This window comes from Schistocerca cancellata, chromosome 7, assembly GCF_023864275.1.
Source record: "Schistocerca cancellata isolate TAMUIC-IGC-003103 chromosome 7, iqSchCanc2.1, whole genome shotgun sequence".
NCBI classification, from domain to species: Eukaryota; Metazoa; Arthropoda; class Insecta; order Orthoptera; family Acrididae; genus Schistocerca; species Schistocerca cancellata.
The window spans coordinates 306,606,769-306,631,570 of NC_064632.1; the positions used below are offsets into that span (position 1 = coordinate 306,606,769).

Consider the following 24,802-nt stretch of genomic DNA (forward strand, 5'->3'; position numbering starts at 1 on the left):
AGTTCCAATAGCTGTATTTCAGTCTCTTTAAAGTATGACACCTCATTTAACACTTAAGAGACCAAGCCTGATATCAGCTCGGGCAACAACTTTGTGTTAAAAAGACTGTGCCTGAGTCATGCCATGATTTTCTTGACATTTGAGCCCCTTATCACTTGAAAATTGGACCCATTTCATATGACAACAATGTATGAACATCTCACTACCTGTTCCTAGACTGGTGATGCCTTCTGTTGTCAATTTCTAGAATTATTTTGAAAGAAATGTTAGCGAACATAATGGCAGTTATTCCAAATGGCTGAGCCAGTATGATCACATTGACATAATTGTGTGTGTGTGTGTACTCATTAGATTTCACAATTTTCTGTAATTCTGCTACAATTACATCACATTTGCTGAGTGAGCAAGAAATTTTGAAACCTCAATTGGAAGAAATGCTCAATAACTCACCTTGCACCACTTCTGGGGGGATCATCATATCTTCTGTCAGTTTTATTTTAAAATTTGTATTTATCAAAAAACTAAAAGTAAATATGAAACATAAATCTTGAAGCTTGGTTCTTTTGTAGTATATATTACTCTTGACGATACATCAATTTCATACACTGATGACCCAAAGAAAATGGTACACCTGCCTAATATCAGGTAGGGCCCCCATGAGCATGCTGAAGTGCTGCAACACGATGTGGCACGACTTGACCAAGGTCTTAAGTAGTGCTGGAGGGAACAGACACCATGAATCCTGCAAGGCTGTCCATAAATCTGTAAAAGTGGAAGGGGGTGGAGTTCTCTTCTGAACAGCATGTTGCAAGGCATCACAGATATGATCAGTAATGTTCATGTCTGGGGAGTTTGGTGGCCAGCAGAAGTGTTTAAACTCAGAAGAGTGTTCCTGGAGCCACTTTGTAGCAATTCTGGATGTGTGGGATGTTGCATTGTACTGCTGGAATTGCCCAAGTCCATCAGAATGCACAATGGACATGAATCGCTGCAGGATGTTTATGTACATGTTCACCTGTCAGAGTCATACCTAGATGTATCAGAGGTCACTCCAACTTCACATGCCCCACACCATTACAGAGCCCCCAACAGCTTCAACAATCCCCAACTGACATGCAGGGTTCATGGATTCATGAGGTTGTCTCCATACCGATACACATCCATCTGATTGATACAACTTGAAATGAGACTTGCCTGATGTTGGTATTGGCGTGTCCAGGCAAGGCTTAAAGCTTTGTGTCATGCAGTCATCAAGGGTACACGAGTGAGCCTTCGGCTCCAAAAGCCCCTATCAATGATGTTTCATTGAATGGTTCGCATGCTGACACTTGTTGATGGCCCAGCATTGAAATCTGCAGAAATTTGCTGAAGGATTGCTCTTCTGTCATGTTGAACAATTCTGTTCAGTTGTTATTGATCCCGCTCTTGCAAGATCTTTTTCTGGCCACAGCAATGTCAGAGATTTTGGAGATTTGATGTTTTACCGGATTCCTGATATTTACGGTACACTCATGAAGAGATGTTGTGTCCCATTCACTTAAATCTTGATAATGTGCCATTGTAACTGATATAACAACTGTGCCAGACAATTGTTGTCTTATATAGGCATTGCCAACTGCAGTGCTGTATTCTGCCTGTTTACATATCTCTGTATTTGAATATGCATGCCTATACCAGTTTCTTTGGTGCTTCAGTGTATGTGCCAGTAACACTTTAAATAATGGCATAAATGGCCAGTTTCCTAGACCTGTTATTCTTCTAAGTGGCTGGTCTTCAAAGTGTTAAGATGAGAATGAATGTAGGAATGTAAGACGTGGGTCTTTCTCATTCTGTTGTCAGAGTGGCCTTCCATTCATTTTTAACCTTTCACAATCTATCCCTCTCTTTTTCCTGATGATGGAGTTGTTATATCCAAAAGCTAGAACATTCTATGTACTTTATATGTGCCCATTGGCAGCACTGACATGCCTTCTAAAGGTAAATTCTCTCCGGCAAGTCTTGCTCGTAATAAACGCTTTTTACTGTTTTCTCACTACATTATGATTTCAGTTTACAAAGTTCATGGCAGGTTTCACTTAATTTTGTATTGAAATATTCTGTATGCTTATTACAGTTTGAATTACTTTGTAATCAGAAGCCAAAGAATTTAATTTCTGTTCTATTACCAACTAGTTAATCATCGATAGAAATAAGTGGGGAGCATGGATCATTGTTTGTAAAATTGGAATTTTAGTGTGACAATATTTTTATTGTTTATTATTAAGCAATCATTCCATGGCCAGTTGCTAAATTTTTGTGTGACAGTGTTTACCAACTGTTTCTTCAGCATGGTGATTCTTCCGGAAAACCTAGAATTTTCAGGAATTTACATTTTATCTGGAAAAAAATTAGGGAAATCTGAGGGAATTTCAGAAATTTCATAAAATCTCAGGGAATTCTGCATTTTTAACCTAGCCTTGAAATCGAATTTTGTTTGAGTTTTATAACTGACACATGAGACTGTTTTAATTTATGAATGTTATTCCTTATAAATAATCAATGTTTAAAAACTGAAGTTAAACTACTGCTTATGGCCAATAATAACTTATCTGAGAGGAAAGAAAAGTCATTATTATAGTGCACTGCCCCTCCACCCTGCTCACCATTCTTGACACTTCCTCACACCTGGAATTAGCCATGCTGTTCTTCTTTATCACCCCCTTTTAGCTGAATTTTGATGTCTTCAACAAATAGGATGGTTTTATGATCATCCATATTTAGATATGGATTGTTAATGTATAACACCATATTTAATTACATGATATCACAATAATATCTATGTAATTGTGTTAAGATTTTTTGTTAGTATGTTTGGTGTTTACCGCTTGTTTACATTTACTTAGGAATGAGCTGATCCAGCTGTTGGACGTTATAGATAATTGCAATAATGTTCAAGTTTTGAGAGCAGAATTTTATGACCCATCATGTCAAATACTTTTAAGAGGTCAAGAAATATTCATGTTTCCTGTCATCAGGTTTACATTTAAGGCATATTTTTCAATCCATTTCGTTCATTACATAAGATTTTATTTTTACTGATGAATTTTGTAAGTTCATCATAAGTTACTTTCAATAATGTTTTATAACAGTAAAATTTTAGTGGATCTGTAGTTTTGTGCATTGTCCCTCCTATTTGAGTTGTGAACTGGAATCACCTTGCAGGTTCTCAGCAAATCTGGAAAATTGCATGCTTGGAGTGAGCAGTCACATATCTGTATCAGTGCTTCATTTAAATTTAATGCCCTCTTGTTTAAGACTGTTGCCAGGATACCATCAATACCTGCTGAGTTTCAGTTTTTTAGCCCTTTTATTAATCTTTTTACTTCACCTTATATGGCTGTACTGATTTGCTTTGGTGTAGAACATGTACTTATTTCATGTTTATCATCTTGGGTAGAGTTGCTTATGTTTGAGTTATCATATTCTCTGCTCTAACATTAAAAAAAGTTTTAAATGTGGTCATCTGTTTGACTTGGTTCCTGACATGAAATATTTTCTGTATCTGATGACTTTCATAAATGTTCCAATAAAATACATCTCATGCTATCAGTCCATTATTATTCAATAAATTCTATTCAGTTCTGTTTCATTGCATTTTATAAAGGTAGTAAAAAGGTTCACCTCATCTGAGCATTAAGAACTTATTCTATTTCTTTGCATTCTTTTCCTTTCAAAATATTTGAACAACCATATCTTTTGTGTTGCTTGAGGCTTTCCCGATGGACATGTTGTATATATGGTTCTCGGGTAAAACGTCGGATATCATAGTGAAAACTCCACAATATTTCATCAGCGCAATTGGCCGACATCTTCAGGTGTGATGAACACACTGGTAGGGCAGGACCAGGGTCCCCTATTTATGCCAGTTTTAGGCAGGAAGTGCGCGTGTGTGGATGCGCCAAATTTGATGGCCAATAGCGACGATATCAACTGACAGCTGGAAGGACAGTAACGCCACCTACAAGATGAAGAACCAAATACTTCGGCGCATGCGCGGAGTCTGCCGCTGCTGCTCTGCGCTGCCATCGGCCGCCCCAGCGACCTCTGTCAGAAGCCGCAAGCGTGGAGGCTGCCGCTGTTACTCTGCGCTGCCATCGGCCACCACAGCGACCTCTGTCAGAAGCCGCAAGCAAAAATGCGCGTCCACATAAGTGCCGTGATTATCCTCCCATTGTCAACAGAATATTTATGTTGCTGGCAAATCGTCGTCTGTCTTATGACCAATAGTATTCCTCTCTGCTCGAAGCGACTTAAATATGGCCAGTGCTGGATCCCAAACTGTACTAAGCTGAAAGCCCGTGCCTCTGTTTACAAGATTCGTCAAGCAACATATTTCCACTGCTTCCTTAATAACACTGCGTGACGTAATGTGCCATCTTCTTTTCTCCGTAGCAACACGTCCAGAAATGGAAGTTCGCCGTTTTTCTCCATCTCCATCATGAACTTGATGTTGGGATGAAGCGAGTGTTGTTATCTGGCCTCACGGCATTGTATCGCTTGAATGTTTTTCTTGAGCATCTTAACTCGCTTCATCCCAACATCAAGTTCACGATGGAGATGGAGAAAAACGGCAAACTTCCATTCCTGGACGTGTTGGTACGGAGAAAAGAAGATCGCACATTAGGTCATGCAGTGTACCATAAACCATGCACACGGACGTATACTTACAGGCCACCAGCTGTCACCATCCTTCGCAACGAAGTGGCATACTGAGGACGTTGGTCGACAGAGCACGAGCCATATCAGACTCAGACAGCTTATCCAATGAGCTACTCCATCTGCGTACCATTTTCCAACAAAATGGATACTCCGAATGGGAGATTCGCCGTGCCTTACAACCGAAGCGGGTTACCCAACGTGAGGAAGTGGAAGAAGGTGAAGAACATAGAGGAATGGTCATCTTGCCATACATCGGCCGTGTCTCTTCAAAAATAGGAAGATTTTGAAGAGGCATAAAGTTAAATGTGTTTTTCGTCCACCAGCAAAACCCAGAGCTCTTTTGGGCTCATCTAAGGACAGCCTTGGCCTAAGAAGACCCGGTGTTTACGAGATTCCTTGTAGCTGCGGCATGTCGTACATCGCACAAACTTGTCGCACTGTAGAAGAGAGATGCACTGAACACCGACGCTACACTCGTCTGGAGCAACCAGAAAAGTCTGCAGTGGCCGAGCATTGTCTCAGTACAGGCCATTCTATGAATTATCAACATACAAAAATTCTCGCATTGACAAGTTCGTACTGGGACAGTGTTATTAAGGAAGCAGTGGAAATACGTTGCTCAACGAATCTTGTAAACAGAGACATGGGCTTTCAGCTTAGTTCAGCTTGGGATCCAGCACTGGCCATATTTAAGTCACTTCGAGCAGAGAGGAATACTATTGGTCATAAGACAGACGACGATTCGTCAGCAACATAAATATTCTGTTGACAATGGGAGGATAATCACGGCGCCTACGTGGACGCGCATTTTTGCTTGCGGCTTCCAACAGAGGTCACTGGGGTGGCCAATGGCAGCGCAGAGTAACAGCGGCAGCCTCCGCACTTGCGGCTTCCAACAGAGGTCACTGGGGCAGCCGATGGCAGTGCAGAGCAGCGGCGGCAGCCTCCATGCGTGCGCCGAAGTATTTGGTTCTTCATCCTGTAGGTGGCGTTACTGTCCTTCCAGCTATCAGTTGATATCGTCAATATTGGCCATCAAATTTGGCGCCTCCACGCATGCGTACGTCCTGCCTAAAACTGGCATAAATAGGGGGCCCTGGTCCTGCCTTAGCAGTGTGTTCGTCGCACCTGAAGATGTCGGCCAGTTGCGCTGACGAAATATTGTGGAGTTTTCACTATGACATCCGATGTCTCGCCCGAGAACCATATATAAAACCATATCTTCGTTTCTGTGATAAATTATTCCAATATTATTACATCTGTCTTCTGCAAAAATATTATAATCAATGCCTATGCCTTTGTTATAACATGTAAATAGTATTCTTACTATGAAATGGTTACAGTAATGCCAGCACAACACTGAATGCAGATGGCAGTGTGCCACACACACTGGATATACTGGTTGAGAACTGGGGACGCAACAATTTTGGAAGTCTTCTCAATGACAAGGATTTTGATCAGCGGAAAGGAATTGTGTCAGGACCGGTACTGGTTAATGGGACAGCTCTTTCAGACTGGCAAATATTTGCTCTTCAATTCAAGAAGAAATGGTTACAGAGGTTAGACTGCACACAAAGTCTTTGCTTTAACACGCTGATATGATACAATTTCTGTTATAGTATCTCGGTTAAATTTTGTCCTTTTCATACTTGAGAATAAGATATAAATTATAACTACTCATTTCATTATGCATTTTGCGTCAGACTGACTGGATGGCAACCAATAAGTGGAGAATCAGTTCGTGGACCTGTACTTATTCGTGCCACCTTCAATGTTGATTCTACACCACAAGACACTTTCATCGATATGAGTGCCTGGGGGAAAGGATCAGTCTTCCTGAATGGCTTCCCTCTTGGCCGCTACTTCAATCTTGGCCCCCAGAGAACATTATATGTGCCTGCTCCATTGCTTATCCAGGGGGAAAATGAGGTAAGTCCAAGTGAAATAGGTCAATTCAGTACTAGACATGGTAATTAGTGTACCTACTTTAAGTACTTGAATTTCTACTGTTGGGTGATGGCTGATTGTGTTATCTTCTTGGTGTAATTTGTTCTCGTGTATTATGATTTCATCATAATACATTACAAAGTTTACATAATTTTAAAAAAGCATGGTATAAATCTAATGAAAAATTTAAATGAACAGCCACACTTTTGTGACATGCAAATAATTTGAATGCACTGTCGAAGATTTTCATAGATGTCAAGGAAGTTAGAAAGAATGGAGCTGTGCTACAGATTCACATCATTATGAGTGGACAGTTAGAGACCTGAAATGCTGAATATGATTAAGAAGAATGAATTGTAATAAGATAAATTGGTAATAGTGCTCCATTTTCAGATCTTTTGTCTTCTTGTTCTCATAAGATATGGATCCTCATCAATGTGAGGACTCTGAGTGAACTGCCCTGTATTTACACCATTCCCCAATCAATCTCTATTTTTTCCCTAATAAAAGAACATACAAGTTATAAAAGCTAGGAACAGTATTTTGTACTTTTATGTATTGCTATTGGCAGTACCTTGAATTTCACTCCCTGAATATAAGTTATGGTCAGCCAGAATTTAACAGTTTTCTCTGTTGAATTTTCATTTTGACACAATTAAATATTTAATATTTTAGTTATATCTGTCCCACTCCTCTCTCTAGATGAAGAAACCTAGTCTGCTACTGTCTGATAATATTTTTAAAGTTTTTAGTTACCTATTATCAGTGGTCTAAAACTGCCTATGAGACCCTGGTTACGATTTTGAAGCACAAATGCCATTTAACAAATATAAGAAATGCAATATAAGGTACTGTTGAAACATTGTCATCGCTAGCACACTACTTGTCTTGTTTGCTACATACCTGATAGTTCACAAGAATAGTGAGAACTCAGAAATCTGCCATATGTACAACCTAGTTCTCAGTGTCGCAACCTGACTTTCTCAATTAAACCCTGAAATGAGACCCTCTCTCCTTGATACCCTCATTACTTCACCAAATATCTCATTATATCACCCTCATAACCTCCATAACATTCTAGTCAAACCATCTAAAATAACGAAACCACTCCAAGCTTCTACCCTTGCAATTGTTCCTGCCCCATGCACCCACCCACTACCACCTACTGCAGCTCCACCACTGGTGAATTCTACAATAACAAAGTCAGAGCAGTTTGTGAAATGATGTATGTTGTTTGTTTATCTACTAACTTGTGACTACTGGACAGCATTTTATTTAGGAGTGACCACCACTAACTTGTCTGAGTGTGTGAATCAGCATAGGAGAAATGTCAACCATGGGGGCACCCAGCACAAGTTGCTGAAATTACGTGTATATGTAGTTTGCGCTGAAATTTTGATACAAATGTGGTGGCTGAAGAACACAATATAACTAAAATAAGAAAAGAAAGGTACAGGAAAAACAAGTTGGTATTTGAAGCATGTTGAAACTGTACAACATATATTTATCATATTGAAATACCTCATGTAATGTCAACATGGGTGTGATTGCAGCAAACAAAGATTCAACACTTTAAGTAAAGTTGTTAACAATGCTTCTTATGTTTTCCATAGCAAGTATGAAGCCCTGATCTTATGATAGGAAGAGTATGTTAAGGAGTTAAGGAGAAAGACTGCCTTCAGCAAAATCTGTCAAGAGTATCCCAGACATTCTCCTTACATTTCAGTTTGGGATACTGAGCTGGTTACGCCAGGCACTGAATTGTTCACTGAATTATTTTTAGCGTGACTAGTGTGATTGAACATCTTATGCTTTAGTGATGTTATTCATACTTAATTTCTTAGAGCCGCAAAAGATATGCTTGTGGTTAATACTTCCCAGACAATCCTGGTTTACAATAACATCACTAATACTGGAGCTGAGTGGTTGGAAGTTCTTTGTTATTTCACCTGTGATGTGGCAAGGATTTAGGGTTTATTTCAGACTTATTCAGTTATCTCTGTTGACTCATTCTGGCTGAAAAGATATATATGATGTTGATGCACTGCTGCTCCATTTATGGAATCTTGGCTACAAGGCCTGACATCACACAGAGAGCAATCAGTGTACAAGCATATATTTGAATGACTGAAGCAGATTGTAGTGCTACTAGTTTGTATGTAACATGTTCATGCAATGATATTAACATGATAATGTACTGAACTTTCATTTCAGTTACTTAAAATTTTCCTGGGTTATTGCTTATTGTGAGTTTTTCCATGTTTAAGGAAAACTTGTTATCTGTGTAGTGTGGCTGCCAGAAGGGAGCTGTATTAAGGGTAGCATGTTATGTTTTTGCCAATAAAGTTGAAGATTAGTGGCTGGCATATATTGATGATAATACTGCTGACATTAGCCTACTTCTTGCAAACTTGCAAACATAACTTCCGCAGAAACTGTATAAATTGCCATATTAGAATGGCGTACTTCCTCATTCACTCCCAAATAGTTAAGGATTGCACCCAGCCAAGCCAAAAGATGTTGAAGAAGATAATTTTCATTAAAATAATTATGAGCTTCTAACTTTTTGAACTTCTTTTTCTCACTAATAAGCATAATATTCAAACAGAATTCTTATTATATTATCATTAGTTCTGATGCTATCTGCTGAACATAATGTAGTGGACTGTCAAAGTATCTGGAACTTATTTATTTGGAAAGCATTTCAGACTTAGACCTTGATTTATTTTAATACTGTTACCCACTTGTAGGTGGACATGAGTTAGAACAGAAACAGGATAAGGTGAATTTATATACCCATTGTCACTCCTAAGAGTCATGAGGTGCATTTTCTCTGATGTTTTAGCAGATATGTGCAGTTTCATTTTTGCAATGTGTAGGTGCAATCAACCCAAACAAATACTGCTCATCGCATCTTTCATGTGACATCCAATGTTAATGGAAGGCATCAATTTGTTTCCCATTACAAACGAAATGATTTTTAGAGCGATATTTTAGATGACCATTTGATAGACCAGTTTCATAGTAGTCTAGTGTGATATTTGTTTTATCAATATGTATTAACAGTGACAGTAAAACATGAAGAATAAGCAGTACTCCAGTAGCAACTGAGCAGGACTGCTGCATACAGTAGCAGCCAGCACTAGCAAGGGTGGTGCTGTCACTGCTAGAGTACTGGTTATTCTTCATATTTTACTATCTCTGTAACTGCTCTATGAAATGATAGATAAAATTCTGCTTTTCACATGAAAGACGTGACAAGCAGTATTTCTTTGGCAAAAACAGAATTGCAAATATCTGCCAAAACACCAGAGAAAATGGATTGGATAACTCTTATGAGTGACATCCTGTTATTTACTTACTTATTTACCAAGCCTGATGTTCCATGGATCATTTGTATGGTGACTCACAACGATGTGGAATGAGTCATTTTACATTCAGGCAACAAATTAATTTGTAAATAAAGCTATGTGCTTCCATTATTTATTTATTTTTTTATAATTTACAGATTTATTTTAGCAGTTACCTTGACAGACTACAATGGTAGAAATTCTTCTGTGGAGTCATGCAGAAACTTTTTCAGTTTATTTTCAAATTTTACTTTCCTGTTTGTTAAACAGTTTATGTTACTGGGCAGGTATTCAAAAATTTTCGTTGAAGCATTGTGCACCCTCTTTTGTGTTTATCTCTCTCCACCTCAACAGTGAGTGGCACTAAACATTGCCAATTTTACTTTCCACTCTGATGTTGAGCCTCATTTGACATGATTTTTATAGCTCTCACATGCTCCATCCTCGAATCTGATTGTACTAGCCATCAAGGCATGAAATGGCTAGTTATTCACGTATAGTTCTTTCTGAGGGAGAGATTATAAAGCTTTTAGGGGAATCTCTAAGTGAAAACAAGAGTGACAATGATTTTGATGAAGACAGTGAGCCATTTGCAAATGATTCAAGTGAAAACAATGATGAGAACTGTGAAAAATGTTCATGTTTCTTGTGATTCAGTAGAAGATTCAAGGCAAATGTGGATTGATGATGACTCTAAATTTACATATTTTCCTTTTGACATTTCAAAGTGTGATTTTTATTACTGAAATTAGTAATGTTTTGTCATCACCATTTGGTTTCTTTCACTTAATTTTGACTGACAGTATACTTAAAGAAATAGCAGATGAAATGAACAGGTATGCTACAATAAACATATGGAAAGTGACACCATTTCCATGACATTCTGTGTGATGGAACTGGAGAAATGTTACCACGGAAGAAATGAAATGCTTTTGTTGCATGCTACTGAATACGGCATAACAAAAGTGTAAAAATTTGTAGGACTTTTTGTGAAGACTATGATTGCAGTCATTTGCTGTCTTTACAGACTAGTTTTTGCTGCATGGGGTAGCTGCATGGTCTGAGGCATTTTGTCACGGTCCACGTGGCTTCCCCCATCGGAGGTTCGAGTCCTCCCTCAGGCATGGGTGTGTGTGTGTGTTGTCCTTAGTGTAAGTTAGTTTAAGTTAGATTAAATAGTGCATAAGCTTAGGTGCCAATGACCTCAGCAGTTTGGTCCCATAAGACCTTACCACAAATTTCCAACAGACTGGTTTGGTTGTGGACAATTTTTTGCATGTTTTTGGCCACATCATGTTTCTTTATCTGGAGACCGCCACACATGTCAACACTCAGGCTCAGTCATGTTAGTAAAGTGAAAAATTTGTTGGAATATTTGCCTGGCAAATTTTTTAAAGTTTATAGTTCATATAAGCATTTAGCTGCTGATGGCCTACAGCATTGTAGTGACCAAACGATTGACCATTCGTTTGTAAACAAACAAAAAAGAAAAGAAAATAAAGACAAGTTTTGCATTCTTTGTGCATTGTTGTTTATAGTATACTTTTGCTTGTTGTAAGAGGATTTCATGTGGTGTAAAATAAAATAAAATAAATGTGTGTATTCAAAGATCATGCCTACTTACTCACTGTAGTGGTTGTTTACTTCATGAACATAAAAAGACCTATGGTGTGATCCTGCAAAGGAACACAGGAAAGAATAACCTTAAATATGGCAGTAGAGTCAAGTGGGAGGATACACATCAAGAAACACACACAATATGTACACTACATCAACACATTGACATCCCACACAGCATTCGGGAGGACGACAGTTCAATCCCGCGTCCGGCCATCCTGATTTAGGTTTTCCGTGATTTCCCTAAATCGCTCCAGGCAAATGCCGGGATGGTTCCTTTCAAAGGGCATGGCCGACTTCCTTCCCCGTCCTTCCCTAATCCGATGAGACCGATGACCTCGCTGTCTGGTCTCCTTCCCCGAAACAACCAACCAACCAACATCCCACACAACCTACAATACCAGGACAAGGTAGGACTTCCAGCCATGTTAAATTGCCTTTGTTCTTGACTATGAGACCTAAGTTATAGTTCACTCAGGCAGAAAAATTTTCAGTCAGCATGGCATCAGCAATGTTAAGGAACAATTTCAGTGTGTCTTTGCCCACTTGAATGAAATTCAGATTGTCCAAGCAGAGGCTTTGCAAACTGCCTTATTGAGCATTTCACACCAGCACCTAAGGTATGGCTACAGAGATTACTTACAGACGAGCAGATGGGAAACAGATTGCCCAGACAACTATTGCAAGAGCTGAGGTCACTGGCAGTGAGGGATTTGTTACCAGAAAATTCCTTACACATGTTGTGGCTTAAACGCCTCCATACAAACATTGGGATTGTTTTGTTGAAGCAGGAATGAGGTTGTGACTTCGTATGCTAGGAGATAAGGTGGAAGCTGTTGCAAGTTGTTTGCAGCACAATATTGACAATGTGAAGCAAAATACTACAGGATGGATGGCCCAAACCACACATATTAGAGACAGAGCCACCCAGCAGCCCTGGGTCATGCATTACAAGCAGTGTGCACTCGACAACCACGGATCAGCTGATTGAAAGCTTGAAAGAGCTGAGCACTCAAAATACAACTCTTAAAAGCATGTAACATACTGACTGCATGATGCAGACTAACTAGTTAACACATCCTTTCTCCATGATCGTGTTGCAAAATTCAACGGGTGCTAGTATCACCAGTGATTCAGAATCATAGCTCACAAATGAGTGGCACCTTGCAGTCATACAATCACTTCTGATGGCCATTAAAGGCCACCAGTGGTCATCGGTCTCTTTTAAATAGTTGTCCTTCCCACTGTCCTCCTTCCATGGCTACTGCATCAGGAAATCTCAAGATGTGTGCTTCTGTTATGACTGTGGAGTGCAACTGGTTGCAACACTCAAGAAGATGTCCACGAACAGGTAGTCGCAGCAAATTTCCTACAATGCTACTGTTTTGACTGATTGGTGTTCCATTGAAGGCAATGAACAAATGGGGCATGAATGGCTCCAGCATTGATTGCTCAGATTCATTTCAAACAAAGTGGAGGCAAGTGCCACAGACTCCTCCTCAGGGCAGAATAACGTTAATATTCACAAGGCAAAGTTCACAACTGTTAATAGAACTTTCTTGAGATAGTTAATTTTTGTCTTTGAGAGCCTGCCAGTTCAGCTCCTTCAGTATCTCTGCAACACTCTCCCATTGATCAAACAAATCTGTTTCCATTCGTGCTGCCACATACACTTGAGCAATATTCTAGAACTGGTCACATGAGTGATTTGTAGCCAATGTGTTTTGTGGACTGATTGCACTTCCCTAGAATTCTACCAGTAAACCAAAGTCTACCACATGATTTACTCATGACTGAACCAATGTGTTTATTCCATTTCTTTTCCCTACAAAGTGTTACATGCAGACTTTTGTATGGTTTGGCTGATTCCAGCAGTGACTTATTTATATTATAATTATATAACACTACATTTTTTTTGTGACATGAAAAATTTTACATTTCTGAACATTTACAGTGAGTTGCCGATTTCTGCACCACATTGAAACCCTATCAAGATCTGATTGAATATTTATACAGCTTCTCCCTGGGGCACACCTGAAGTTACTTCTACATCTGATGATGACTCTCCAGCCAAGATAACATCTATGTCCTCCCTACCAGAAAGTCCTTAGTCCAGTCACGAATTTCACTTGATCCCCCATACTGTCATACTTTTGACAATGAGCTTAGGTGTGGTACTGAGTTAAACGCTTTTCAGAAATCAATAAACCTGTATCTTCCTGGTTCCTGGATTCAATGTTTTCAGTATGTAATGTGAGAAAAGTGCGAGTTTCTCATGATCAGTGTTTTTGAGATATATGCTAACTGGCATTGAGGAGCTCATTCTGTTCAAGATACCTCTTTATTTTTGAGCTCAGAATATGTGCTAAGATTCTGCAACAAATCGATGTCAAGGATATTGGTTGGTAGTTTTGTGGCTCACTTCTACTACCCTTCTTGTAGACAGGTGTGACAAGAGCTTTTTTTTATTTATTGCCATTAGATCCAATACATTTTCACTATTAGTGGGGTTCCTAACTATCTGTTCTCAGGTAGTTAGGCCTTTAGTAAAGTTCCACAGAATGTCTTAACATGTCCTGTTCTGAGTTCTGATACAACAGTCATGGATAGAGTTCCAAAACTAATAAAAACGAGGCACTATTGCTTAAACTTTATGACAGATTTAAAAAAAAAAAACAAAAAAAAAACTTCAAAGAAGAGTGAATTTAATATCAGAAAAGTTCTGGGGCCTTTCATAAAGAATTGTTCCAATAGTTGTGGAGAATTGTTTGTGCAGTCAGTTGGAAATGATTCTGAAAGACTATTTGTGGTAGACAGGTGAACAGGAACCAAATTTCTGGTGGACACAGGATTCGGTGTCAGTATATTCCTGCAATACGGCTTCATTATAGATTCTGCAAGATCACAACTTTTGATGGTAGCTAATGACACTTTCATTCAAACATATGGGAGGGAGCAGTTGAATTTGGACCTTAGTTATGACTGAAAGTTCCAGTGGACCACCATAGCTGTGAACATTACTGAACCTATAACAGGGCCAGATTTCCTTCACTACTTTCTGCTGGCAGCAGATCTCCACAACAGGAAACTACTTTCCTATAGCAACAGTAGAATTAACACAGTGGAACTGGAACTTTGACAGCATCATAGAAGAATTTTGAGAGATTAAGTCAGTAGAAAAGGCAAGATACTTGGTGAACACAATATTATGCATTTCATTCAGACATTGTCTCAACCACTGGCAGTGAACAAGCCTTGCTATCTAATGTGCGAAAAATTTTGCAGCTCCGTGAGAAGACATTAATAAGGAGTTCTAAGAGGGTGGGGTGCCACCTTCAGACAGTCAGTGGGCCTTGTCACTACACGTGTTGTTAAAGTGGAACAACACGTGGTGCTTTTGTGTTGACTACAGAGCTCATGTAATGGATTTCAACAATGCTACTGCAAAAGCTCAAATATTCAGCATCATTGACGGTGAGAAGGCCTATTTACAATATCAGTTGCACCTGAAGATGTAAAACAGAAAGCCATCACTCACCGTTTGGTCTGTTTGAGTACCACTTCATGTTGTATGGTTTGAAAAATGCGGCACATATGTGGCTATATTTTATTTATCAGGTTCTCAGCTGCATTGATTTTGTGTTTTGTTACATGGTAAATATTCTGTTGTTTTCAGGTTCACTAGAACGGCACGAGAGCACCTCAGACAGCTTTTCCGATGTCTGTGGCAATAAGGTGCTGTCATAAACAAAGACCAACACATCTTGGGCAAAAGCAAGCTAGACTGTATTGGTTTTAATGTGACAACAGGGGCACAGCTTCAGTACTTGAGGGTAGAAACCATTTGTAAAAATGGTTTCTACCCTCAAGTACTGAAGCTGTGCCCCTGTTGCTGATACCATATATGCACAAAAATCTGTGGCACTTCCTCCGAGTGCTTAATTATTACAGAAGGTACATACCGAAAGAAACCAAACTGCAGGGACCCCTTATGAAGGGGAAGGAAAATATAAGGGCAGCAGGAGAAAAGTGATGTAAAGGCAAGAAAAATTGGTGGTATTTAACTCAATTAAGGAATGTGCTGGTCAGGCAGTGCACCTCACACATCCATGGCATAATACACTGATGGCATTATTGGTGTACCCGAACCAGGTAGTGGTCAACACAGTCTTGCAGCAACCTGAGAGTGCTTAATTATTACAGAAGGTACATACCGAAAGAAACCAAACTGCAGGGACCCCTTACGGAGGGGAAGGAAAATATAAGGGCAGCAGGAGAAAAGTGATGTAAAGGCAAGAAAAATTGGTGATATTTAACTCAACTAAGGAATGTGCTGGTCAGGCAGTGCACCTCACACACCCATGGCATAATGCACTGATGGCATTAATGGTGTATCCGAACCAGGTAGTGGTCAACACAGTCTTGCAGCAACCTGTACACAGAGCTTGGTAGCCCGTAATGTTTTTCTTGCAATTGTTTCTGACAGCATAGCAGAAATGGAGTGCAGAAGACAGGGAGTTACATGTTGTGCCTGCTGAAATAAAACATTTTTGTGGCTCAGTGGAAGGCAAACACCTCACCATCTACATGGACCGTGCACCACTTACCGTCTTCTTTTCTAAAGTCTCTACACTGGCTCACTGAGACAGTGTAAACAAACTGAATACATTTCCCAATTTACTACAGATGTGGAGCACATGAGCAACAGCAGAAATGTGGTTGTTAATTTTTTTTCACTTCAATAGGATACCATTGTGGAACAACGGAATGACAATGGCCTATGTTTTATGCTTGAGCAGCAGCAGTCCACTTCAATTTGTCTCAGACATGTGTGCCTGAATTACAAGCTTCATTGTGGTGTGGCACATCCCAAAACTTACTGTGCCCTTTTATACCCACAAAAATCTGGCACCACATTTTTGAAGCCTTCCACAATTTAGCATATGTGGGAATGTGAGCTACGGTCAAGTTGATAAGAAGAAAAGTGGTTGGTTGGCCTTTAAGAAAGACTGCTGAAAATGGGCTCAAGCATGTGCCAAATGCCAACATCCCATTGGCATCATAATCATGCCTACAAAGCGCTTCATGCAAGTTCATGTTGACCTCATGAGATCTTTGCGATGTATAGAACAGTATAGTTACTTATTAATGGTGGTTGACAGATTTGCAAGCTGGCCTAAGGCCTTTTTGATCAGTGATATGGTCGCAGAAATGGTGGCCAGAGCTTTTGTAAATGGCTGGATTGTAAGGTTTGAGGTACCTCAGATGATAATAACAAACTGTGGAAGGTAGTTTGAATCATTACTGTTCCAGGAGATTCTATGACTATGTGGCTGCTTGCTTAGCAAAATAACTGTGACCAATAAATTCACTATACTGGATTTTGAAGAATGTTACGAGATACCGCTTGAAAAAGAGACTTCGGCACTCGATTGCTAATGAATACAAGATGTCCAATGTGAAAGTGGAGCAGTGTCTGCAGAAACATGAGGTGAAATTATTTGGGGACAGCCAAGCACGAAACATCTCAAATCTAATGTCAATGCAGGCCAGGAGCAGTAAAAGTATATACAGAGAAGTAAAACCAGGGGCAAATTTCGACACAGTTACTGCTGGTATAAACAATGAATGCTCCAACAACGCCAGTACTCGTCGAGGGAGCAGGCGCTATGTGCACTGCCCGATGAAAGGATGTGGTCACGAGAGTGCACGACCACATTGAGGTCTGGATTCAGTGAGTTTAAGTTGAATGGATCATTATATTTGAGTAGTGCAACTTTCACTTGTATGTGTTCCGTCAAAGTGACTTCATACCATCAAGCTGTCAGTTGGCAGTTTTATACTCCGATGTTTCCCTTGCCTGACTTCACTGGCAATGATCAATGGTTGGTTGTTTGGTTGGTCGTCTCAGTGGACGACATGTATCTGGTCTTTCAACTGTTTCTATGTTCTTAGCGTTCATGTCTACGTGCAATTCGTCTTGTTGCTGTATAGTGACTGTTTTAGCATTGTTTGAGTTGTTTGTGGAATTGTCTTTTGTGGTTACATGTGCATCTAGTCAGATTTTGAATAGGCAGTTTGGTCTTAACCCTGTCTGCATACTAGGATTTGGTGGAGCCATTTGACAATTTTAACTGTTGTTCTATCGTGGTACTGGTTATCGCATCTTAGGTGGATTTTGCAAGTGTGCTGGTCGGCATTTAAGCTGTCCCTAGTTTAAGTTGCCATCCTGTTAAGTGAGCATTGCTCTTGGCTGCCTGTCCTACTGCTTACACAGTCTTAATGACCTTTCTCAGGTCGATCCTTGGAGGACTGTCTGTGGATCACTCCCTTCTTTATTTGGTTTGATTGTGTCAATTGTTTAAAAATATTTTGTTTAAAGTATTCCTATTGCTTGTGGCCTTCAAACGACAAATAATTTGAATTCTTCTTAATAAGGCCTTCAGCCGTCAGTGTAGCTTGTGTTACAGTAATTTTTTTTAAATGATTGTTTTTAAAAAATTATTTCCTTAGATAAAGTGTATGTGTGTAAAGTGCAACCAACGGTAACTGATTAGGAACCGTCCACGCCTTTTCCTGCCTTCCCTAAGTCCCACGTCTCACACACCAAAGTGGAGCAAACATGTTCATGATAGTGTGGAATGATAGGGTAGAAACAGTCTCCATCAAAAGACTGAAGCCAGCCCATACATAGGAAGGGGCCACAGGCTACACCTCCTACTCCATTGGGCTCTAACTTAAGCCTTTCTCAATCAACACAAATAACAGGGGCCTGGAAAATGTGGTGGAAGACTCTCTGGCACATAAGTACCACCAGCTACAAATACCTCCACCACCACTGTGACCAGCAGTGGTAACAAAACGGGTGCAGCAGTAAAACACCAGTTCGCTGACAATCCCAGTGCCCCGGGGCTCAGAACTAAGGCTGGGAAGGGGGAAGGGGGGGGGGTGGCAAAAGAGGGGGGGGGGGGGCGTAGGCTGGTGTAGGAACCTCAGAGTTGACTGATTAATTGTGATCTTTGAACTTTCTCATTTACCATGCAGTTTTGCTTGTTGTAAGATGATTTCATCTGGTGTGAAGTAAAGTAAAATTAACATGTGTGTTAAGAGAGCTTGTCTGCATAATCATTGTCATGTCTGTCTACTTCGTGAACATAGATAACCTACAGTACCATTTAAGGGTCATGTGTTATTCAAAATGTACAATCCTCAAAAACCAACAGAATGACAACTCAGAATTTATGTTAATGCAGAGTCATAAAATGGTTATATTTGCAGTTTGGTACCCTATTTTGGCACTATAACAACAGAGTCTTTGATTTATTCTGAATTGAGTTTTTCTGAGAGAATAATTCTTCAGTTACTGTCTAATATCAGAAATGCTGGAGGGCAGTTGGGTTATGATTTGCACACTGACCATTTTTGTACAGGTGTCGCAATTGTTGAAGAACTGTTCAAACAGAATGTACATTTCTCAGGAGTGATTGAGACCAGTTGCAAGAACCTTCCAGCTGCAATCAAGAAAGGCATCCTTTGTGTAAAGTAGCATGAAATTAAATGCCTCCACAATAATAAAATTATGATTCTGGCATGACTGTATAAATGAACTATTCTCATGCTTTCTACAAAAGTGAGTAACTTAGTGTCACTTACAGAGAGAAGAAACTGAAAGGAAAGAGAAGAAATAATGAAACCAAAAGTGATTATTGATTATACTTCAAAAATTAATGGAGTTGATCGATCTGGCCATTTTATTTCCAGTTATGGCTTTTTAATGAAAAATCTTAAAGTGGTGGTGAAAACTGTGCTTCTGCTTATTGCAGAAAGGACTTGTAAATAGCTATTTGCTATACAAGAATCAGTGTGAATAAAAACAGCTTGACAATACTGTCTCACAAAGAGTTCTGGAAAAATGCTATTAGAACCTTAGTTGGTGAAGAAATAAGACGACAGAAATGAGTACATCATTCAACTTCTGATAATGAGGAAATCTTAAATGGAAAGTAGCACATTATTGATAAGCTTCCTTGGAAAAACCATAAGGATTGTGCAATGTGTTCAGACAGAAAAAAGCAAGATGGGATGCGTGAAACTGCATATTAATGTGAAACTTACACATGAAACCCAGTTCTCCATCCTAAAGAGGTTTCAAAATATATCACACAACAAAAAGTTTTCTGTTTAATGCTTATGTAAATATATTTAAATGAAAGTGTGCTTTTTGCTCTAACATATACCCTTATTGTTACTCAGTGATGTCATTCCCTGTGGCATGCTCACTGCCAAGGTGGTGCTGATTTAAATAAGAGTGCATAGAGATGCCCTCTATCTGCATTACAAAGAACAATTTTTCTGGTAATGTATTTATGTACATCACTGTTCCCTGTGAGCTGCAGTGGATTATTTGCAACAAACATCATGAGGAAATAAATGTACAGTGAAGCAACCTACTACAAGATGATAGGGATGAGCACCACATTATATACTAGCAGTATGTGTTTCAGCAATGAAGACTTTCTTTCTAAAAGATGAATTACCCCAGAACACTATTTCAAATGGCATTATTAAATGAAAATTTGCAAAATATGTCATTTTACTGATTTGTCTATCCCAACTTTTGCAGTGAGTCTAAGTGCAAGTGTGATACAACTAAATTGTCTTAAAGAGTTCCAAAATGTGCTTTTTCCATTTTAAACTCTCATCGATATGGACACCTAAAAATTTTGCAGTTCTCACCGTTATTATTTCCTCACTGTTTTTTTTTTTTTTTTAGATTAGATTTACTTTCATTCCAATTGATCCATAGTGAGGAGGTCCTCCAGGATGTGGAACACGTCAGAAAAACAACAATACATGACAAATATTTACAACTAAAACAAATAAGCTAATGTACCATTCCACAGGTCCCAAGTGGAATGATCGTCATTTTTTAATGAACACTAAGAGTCATTTTACAAATACTAATGCACTGAATTTAAAATAAAAAAGTTTTTTATTTATTTATAAGGTAATAAACATGTAATACAACTACTGTAATACTTATTTACAATGAACACATTACTGCACTGAAATGGTGCAGAAGTTAGATTATACTTACACACAACCACACACACACACAGACACAGACACACAAATTTTCAGTGAACACATTACTGCACTGAAATTGTGCAGAAGTTATGTTGTACTTATATACAAATCAGTTGGGTTTACTAAGAAATTCATCAATGGAGTAGAAGGAGTTGGCCACCAATAAATCCTTTAGGCTTCTCTTAAACTGAATTTCATTGGTTCTTAAGCTTTTTATGGCTGCTGGCAAGTTATTGAAAATGTGTGTTCCTGAATAATGCACACCTTTTTGTACAAGACTAAGTGACTTTAAATCCTTGTGAAGATTATTCTTATTTCTAGTATTGATTCCATGAATTGAGCTGTTGGTTTGAAAAAGTGATATATTTTTAATGACAAATTTCATTAAGGAATAAATATATTGGGAAGCTGTAGTTAGTATCCATAGTTCCCTAAACAGGCTTCTGCAGGATGTTCTTGAGTTCACACCACATATAATTCTTACTGCACGTTTTTGTGCCCGGAAAACTTTAGCTTGGCTTGATGAATTACCCCAAAAAATAATCCCATATGACATTATGGAATGAAAGTAAGCATAGTATGCCAGCTTTTTCATTTTTATATCCCCTATGTCTGACAAAATTCGCATTGCAAACAGAGATTTGTTAAGACGCTTCAGCAGTTCTGTGGTGTGCTCCTCCCAGTTGAATTTATTATCAAGCTGTAATCCCAAGAATTTAACACTGTCCACTTCTTCTATCTTCTTCTCATCGTATGTTAGACATATACTCTTGGGACACCCCTTACAAGTTCTGAACTGCATGTAGTGTGTTTTTTCAAAGTTTAGTGACAAAGAATTGGCTAGGAACCAGTGATTAATGTCCACAAATATTTTATTGGCTGATCTTTCTAAGACTACACTTGATTTGCTATTTATTGCAATGTTTGTATCATCGGCAAACAAAACAAACTTGGCATCTGGTAATGTTACTGATGAAAGGTCATTGATATACACAAGGAAAAGTAAGGGCCCCAAAATGGAACCTTGTGGGACCCCACATGTAATTAGTTCCTAGTTGGATGATGCCTGATAGCTTGATACATGTCTCTTTCCTAATAACACCCTTTGTTTCCTGCCAGAGATATAAGATTTGAACCATTTTGCAGCATTTCCTGTTACACTATAATATTCTAGTTTACTTAAAAGGATATTGTGATTTACACAGTCAAATGCCTTTGACAGATCACAAAATATACCAGTTGCCTGCAATTTTTTGTCTAATGAATTAAGCACATTTTCACTGTAAGTGAAGATAGCCTTCTCAATATCAGAACCTTTTAGAAATCCAAACTGTGACTTTGACAGTATGTTATTTGAGATAAGATGGTTATAAAGACGACTGTACATTACTTTTTCGAAAATTTTTGAGAATGCTGGCAACAGTGAAATTGGAGGGAAATTTGATGCTATTTCTTTATCTCCCTTCTCAAACAGTGGCTTAACTTCAGCATATTTTAGCCATTCAGGAAATATTCCCCTGATAAACGACTGGTTACACAGATTTCTTCTGTTGCTGTATGTATGATTGGATTGAGTACAATATTAATATCACCCACAAAAAGTAGTAGTTCTGCTTGTTGAGTATCAGACAGAAGGTCATTTAATAACATGGGGAACAATATTGGACCTAAGACTGAGCTATGATAAACCCCCATGCTGTGTCCGAAGGATCTCCCTTGATCATGTTGGTTCAATTGTGAAGTACGCTTTTCTGCATTCTTTTGGTTATATATCACATTATCCATTGGTTAGGTATGCCATCCATTGCATAAAATCGAAATTTATCTAGGAGAATATCAGGTTCACACATAAAAATGCCTTAGATAGGTCACAGAAAATTCCAACCAGAGCTGTCTTGTTATTTAATGCTTGTAGGAATTGGCATAAATGACATTATCAGTTGAGAAACACTTCTGAAATTCAAACTGTGTTTTACTGAGAATATTATTGTTTGTTAGGTGAGATGATGTTCCAGAATAAATCACTTTCATAAAAATTTCGGAAAATGATGTCAGTAGTGAAACAGGTCAGTGGTTAATTGACGTCTCTTGTATCACCACTCTTGTCGAGATGTTTAGTAATAGCTCAGTCTCTCTGGAAACATGGCGTGAGATAGTGGTGCATTGCATATTTCAGACAATATAGTCCTTTTTACATGGGATCAAATCATTAGTACTCTGTTGGAAATGCCATAAATCCAGATGAGCTTTTATTTTTGAGAGAATATATAATCTTACTTTTAGGAGGAGAAGTTGGTGATACATTAAAACAACCGAGTTGCTTTTTCAACATGCTGCTGTGATTTTTCTCTTGAACTGTTTATCTCTATATTTTCTACTATATTTAGTAAATGATTATTAAACATATCTGCTACCTGTGACTGATCCTGTATAGTCCTTCCATTTAATTCAGTAGAAATGTTATCTTGTTTTGTGGCCAGTTGTTTTGTCTCTCATTTCACTACATTCTATGTAGCCACAAGCCTGTTATTGAAATCACTGATTTCTGGCATAATGTGCATGTTCATTGATTTTTTAATAGCTTTTCTTAGAAATTTTAAGTGGCTTTTGTAATGTGCAACTACTATAGGATTTTTTCTTGTTTTTGCCAACAGATACATTTCCTTTTTTCTTTCACATTACACTTTAATTCCTCTAGTGATCTATGATTTTTACAGGGCTGTTTAATGTCCTTTCTGATTAGCTTATGTGGGAAGCTATTTTCAAATAATTATATGAATTTGTCATGGAATGAATTAAATTTAATGTCACCATTTGGTTCATTATAAATTTCACCCCTGGTCATATCTCATAATCTATTCTTGAATTGTTCTGGAATAATTAATTATTCTGTTTTCTACTGAGGAGTAACAATACTATAAGGCACTTTCTTATTGATCCTAACTAACAGTGCATCATAATCAGAGAGTGTATTTGTTACTGGTGCAGTTATTTTCTTGCACTGAGTTTCACTAAAGAAAACATTATCAACTAGGATCCTACAGTATTTATCCACCTGTGTTGGAATGTTAATTACTTAGGTCAAATTGGAGGATCCAAATAAGGAATTTCAGTCATCTTTCTATGTAGATCCTACTAACTGCATGTTGCTCTCTGACAGATTGCATAGTAAGGACATCCATTTTTCTCATAAACAGTTTAGTATATATAAAGTTTTTTCTGAAACTGAACACACACACACACACACACACACACACACACACACACACACACAGACATATATATGGAAACTCCAGGTAGGAATAACAACAATGCACAAAAAGAAAAGACAGATTGCTACTTACCATACAGAATGCCAGCATTACAGTCCGAGATGCTGGATTGGTGGTCATGTATGCACGAGGAGTGCTCGCTTGTGTGTATGAATGGTGCATGTATCTCTTTTACTGATGAAGGCTGTGGCCAAAAGATTTATGTGAGTGTCTTTTAATTGTACCTATATATGGAATTCTATTATCTCTTAAATAATTTCAATAGGTAAGAAGGTGTTCACCAAGGAATAGGTTTACATCACATAAAATTTGTTGAATATTGCCTTCCTTATTTGTAATTTTTTTCCGGGTTGTTTAATCTATTATTGAATAATTCTTGCTATATTTGAATAGTGAACCAATCCATTTTCTTTTAAAATACTTACACAGTATTTTTTTCCCGTCCTTTTCAGATACTCATATTTGAACTTTATACATCAGCTTCAAAAGTTGTCTTCAGTGATGTGCCCATTCTGGGATGAAACAGAACCAGACAATAAGGTTAATGTATAACAGGCAGAATAATTTTCTAATCTTTGTAACTGCAAGGGAAACTTTTTCTGTTAATAAGCGTCAACAGAAATTACATTACGAAGTTCAAATTTTTGTCACAGTTATTATGGTATAACCATGACATTATAAGTATTGTGAAATGTGATTTATTTTTCCCTAAACTTACAATTTTTAAATAATTTTATTTGCTACACACGGGACATGACAAGTTTTAATGAAAAAGAATGAAATGTTTTACAACATTTTACTCAATTTGTTACAAAATCATTTAATGTTACA

The 24,802-nt window shown here is 38.3% G+C and overlaps 1 pseudogene; it reads left to right on the forward strand.

Annotated features, from left to right (window-relative positions):
• LOC126092167 (beta-galactosidase-1-like protein 2) overlaps nucleotides 1-24,802 on the forward strand; it is a 138,369-nt pseudogene extending 113,567 nt beyond the window's left edge.